The sequence below is a fragment of the Marmota monax genome, unplaced genomic scaffold (genome assembly GCF_021218885.2).
Source record: "Marmota monax isolate L192 unplaced genomic scaffold, Marmota_monax_Labrador192_F-V1.1 WCK01_AAM20220418_F8-fsc00001, whole genome shotgun sequence".
In the NCBI taxonomy this organism is placed as follows: Eukaryota; Metazoa; Chordata; class Mammalia; order Rodentia; family Sciuridae; genus Marmota; species Marmota monax.
Window position 1 is genome coordinate 7,635,987 of NW_026693777.1, and position 4,686 is coordinate 7,640,672.

The following is a 4,686-nucleotide window of genomic DNA, read 5'->3' on the forward strand; positions in this document are numbered from 1 at the left end:
AATTTACTGATTGGGTTTAGGCTCTCATAACCCAATCATTTCTCCATGAAACCTTCTAGCATTGTGTTAGACTTGAACTTTTGGGATACATATCAGATTCAAACCATAATAGTTATATTGAATAATGCTTTCAATGTGCAATTAAATTTTGTTTGCTGGTACTTTCTACAAAGTTTTTGCATCTTTTTAATAAGGGATATTTCCCTGTGAATTTCTTTCTTTTTTTTTTTTTTTTTTTGTAGTGTCTTGTGTAGCTTTGATAACAGGGTAATGCTAATCTGATAAAAATGATTTGCAAGTCTCCCTTCTTTTCAACTTTTGAAAGAGCTTGAAAAGGATTGCTATTAATTCTTCTCTAAAAGTTTTCTAGAATTTACCAGTGAAATCAGTGTACTCTGTGCTTTTCGTAGATGGAAAATTTTTATGAGTGGTTCAAACTCTTTACTCATTACTGATTTACTGATTTTCTGTTTATTAACGAATCACCCTTGCTAATATCCATGTTAGTAGGTCATTAAATTTGTTGATGTAGAGCTGTTCAGAAAGTTTCTTATAATTCTTTGTATTTATATAGGATAAGCTATGTCTTTTAATTGGATAATTTAAACAATTTACATTCAAGGTGATAACTAATCAGTAAAAGCTTATTAACACCACATTTTGCTATTTTTTATTTGCTTTATAATTCTGTTTTTCCTCTCTATCCATCTTATTTGGGGATTTGTGTTTTTATGTTGTTATGTTTATGTTTTTATATTGGCATGTTTTATTATTTTTTGGGAAAGTCCCCCAAAGTCCCATATGTTAAAGGCTTGGTCCCCAATGTAGCAATGTTTCAGAGGTGGAATTTTCAGAAAATGATTCAATCACTAAGACTCATTAATGGTTTAATCCACTTGATTAATTAATTTGATCATACTACTGAAAGGTGGAAGAAACTGTAGACAGGAGGAGTATGATTGAGATGTAGTTTGGATATTATATCTTATCCCTGGCCTCACTGTTTTTCTCTTTCTCTGCTTCTCAACTCTCATGAATTATAAGTAAGCAGTTTTCTTCTGCTACAAATTGACACCATAGTATTTCTGTCTTGGAGAAAGCAGACAATAGACAGAGCCTCTGAAACTATGAGCCAAAACACATCTATTCCCTCAAAGGTATTTTCCTCAGGTATTTGACACAAGGAAAAAGGTTAACAGTCTGCTTTGATTTCTCTGTCTTGATGTATCTAGAGTTTTTCTTTTTGGTTACCATGACACTTACATAAAATAGTTTATGTTTATCATAGTCTAACCAAATAGCAAACTTTTTTTTAATCACATGCAAAAAACTTCATGTTTACTCCCCCCACATTTTATGTTTTTGATGATAAAGTTTACATCTTTAGTATTATGAATTCATGAACAAATTATGACATTATAGCTATTTAATAGTATTTCCTTTTAAATTTTATACTATAGATATAAGTAATTTATGCACTACCATGAGAATCTAAAATTTTTTTTATTTTACTGGTTCTTTTTATACTTTCATGTTATTAATTATCATTTTTTCTTTTAGCTTGAAGAATACATTTTAGTATTTTGTAAAGGCAAGTGTACACTAGGGACGAACTTTTTTTTACTCTGGTTTGTCTGGCAATGTCTTCAACTCTCCATATTTGAAGGAAAGCTTTGTTGTTCTACACATCAATCCTTCCTGTGCAACTATTCTCTGTTTTTTGCTGCACTGTGGTACAGCAGGTTCTCAATTGGATTTTTGCAAACATCTTAAACCTATTTTCTTTCACAGATACCTATTTAATTTTTTTGTGTGTGTCGAGGGGGTTGAAGGCCAGTATTTTATACTCCACAATCTTCCTAATGCCATGCTACTCTTGTCTTGTATTTTTTATAAATGCATAAGTTCAATGTCTGAAACAAAACTTATAAAAGATTCATAAAAGTAAAAATTATTTAAGGTTATGTGTCGCGACCCCTTGCCCGCAAGGAAGACGCAACTCGAGAATCTTCTTTCAACAGTTTTATTCAGGTCCCTGGATATTTCTTCTTCTTCCTCTCGGGTGCCCCTCCCAGCCTTAATAAAGCATCCCAAGCCCCAATGCAAAGCTGCCGCGTGGAACTTTCTCACAGGGTGGTGAAAAATCATGTGCCAACTTTCCCAGATAAGAAATTGTTTGTCACAGACCACAGCGGAGCCAGCGCCATCTTGTAATGGCGACCATAATCTGCAGAAACGGCAGAAGCGGCTCACCACAGTTCCCCCTTTTCTGTTTTCTTAAAACAATACAGGCGAGAGTAGAGGTCCTATCCCACTGTGCAGAAGTGGCTGCATAGTATGGCTCAGTCCTAAGGAGGGCCCTTCCCCAGATCTGAGGCCATATCAGCCGACGCCTTTTTTCGTGGGGCGGGGCGTGGACGCGTCTAACCCGCATGCAATAGGACATGCTCTCCTTGAGGTCCACGTCAAGGATCACTCAAGTGCAGTGCCTTGCCTCGCATCCTGTATCGTGACGATGGTGGACGAAGGGGGATAGCTGAGGCTGAACTGTGGCTGTTTATAACGACAAACAAGTTGACAGCACCCTGAAAGAAAGGCACGGACTTTAAGACGATAGAAAAGCACTAGTGTGGAAACCCATCTGCGTGCAATGGCAGTAATACCGGCAGAGTGCAAGGGCTTTCCAACACTAAGAGAATAACAAGGAAAGTCATGTCGATCCCAGTGCAATGTTATAATAACTTGGGGTGTAACGACCATGACAAAGGTTTACTGCTTAAGATGCGCAAGCCAGACTTGAGGTGAGTTGCCATTTTCTAAAGCTGCAAGAGCTTGTATGATCATAGCCTTTTCTTGTGCATGGCGAGTTTTAAGGCGACAGAGAAGCCACAAACAGAGTACAACACCGAAGCAACACATTGCACCAAAAATGCCTGCTCCCACCCACTCTTTGAAGAAGGAAAAAGCAGAAGATATCCAATCGGTGAATTGACCCAAAGTCACTGGTTCGACACGGGTTCTATTCAAAACAGCAATCTGAGTTAGTTGAGACTGGATCAAGTTTTCTGCTTCCATGGACCAGGTTCCGGATAAATACTCTCCGATGATGCGGGAGGCATTTCTGGAATCATTAAATCTGACAGAGGTTATACATAAATGTGCACGTTGGTCAACACAACCCAAATGTAGGTCAGACAATTCCTCAACTTGAGCTTGAAGCAGATCTATCCTTTGATTAGCAGCTAGAATCCCAGATAAAGTGTGTTGATTAATTTTACTTTGGGATTCAAGTACAGTGGATGTTTGTTGAATAACCTGATTAATAGTGGCAGCAGTTTGTACCTGGCTGGCCATGGCTACTCCAGCTATAACTGCTGCAGCAGCAGATACCGCCATAGCTGTCACTATGGCTGCCGTAATTCCAAAATCTCTACGGGCTCTAATCAGTTCAACAATAGGAAATGACTCTGGATCTGCAGTAACCGGGATCGGGACAAAAGTTGGAATTTTCATAACCATTGCCGTAGTCCAGGAGCCATTCCAACACTCAGACAAATAACAGGTAATATTAGAACAATTAAGCATCCCCTGTAATGTAACATTAGCCAAAAGAAACAGGAACGGAGATTGGAGACAGACTGCTGCGGAGGGTAATGTAGCATTAGACAATTGTGAATTATTTGCAGAAATTTTAAGCCTCCTACCTCGCTCCGAGTCTTGGGTACTGCCAGAAACATTAAACAGCCAACTTTGGACTCCTAATATTTCCCTGGGGAAACACAAGCGCGGACTAGACTAGCCCAATCTGAGGGAGTCATGCAAAATCTAGTAAGTCCCTCCACCTGAGTGAGAGTGAAAGCGGCATCTATGTCATAAGTGCGGACAGATTCTGCCAAGGTTTTAATTATCTTAAAGTCTAAAGGCTCATGATATCTTCCCCTGTTATTGTCCTGAAATACAGGGTATGCAAGTCCCATATCTGTATTAACTGTCCTCCAAACTTGTGCATGAAAAGATCTCCCGGAACCTTGGCTCCCCCCCACATACGGAGGTGGGGCAATCGGCACCATATCTTCTTCTAGATATTCTACCTCCTCCTCCTCAGAGTTTTGTTGGCCAATGTTAACTCCCTTCCCCTTCTTACAGTAGGCCTGCGTGCCCTGTGTCTCCTTTTTCTTCTTTTTCATTTTTATCTTATGTAGTTGTTGTAACAATATATCAAGGTCCTCAGAACTCTCTGAGTCGCTTGTGTTCTCAGGCGTTTTTAATTCGGTCAAGTCTGGGTAGAGCCTTCTCCTATTTTTATCTTCAGGCTCTTTTGCCTTCTCACTACTGTTACTTTTAATACTCTCTGCCACTTCACTACATGATCCTTCAGATTTTTCCTCATGCAGTTGCTCAAGAATAGCTTGACCCTCACTCACAGCTTCCTGGCATTTACCATCTGTAAGGCAACCACGGACCATTTTCCAAAGGGGTATCACCCCACCCTCTAATATGCCCTGCTCAGAAGCAAAGTCAAGATCTTTGCCTAATTTATCCCAACTAGGCACAGTAAGGCTGCCCGAAAATGCAAACCACGGTGCAGGGATATCTATCTTCTGTAAAAATCTCTGTAAAGTACTATGTTTCACTTCCAGTCCCTTGGAACATAACAGGCCATCTAGGGCCAGGAGAAGCGGACTT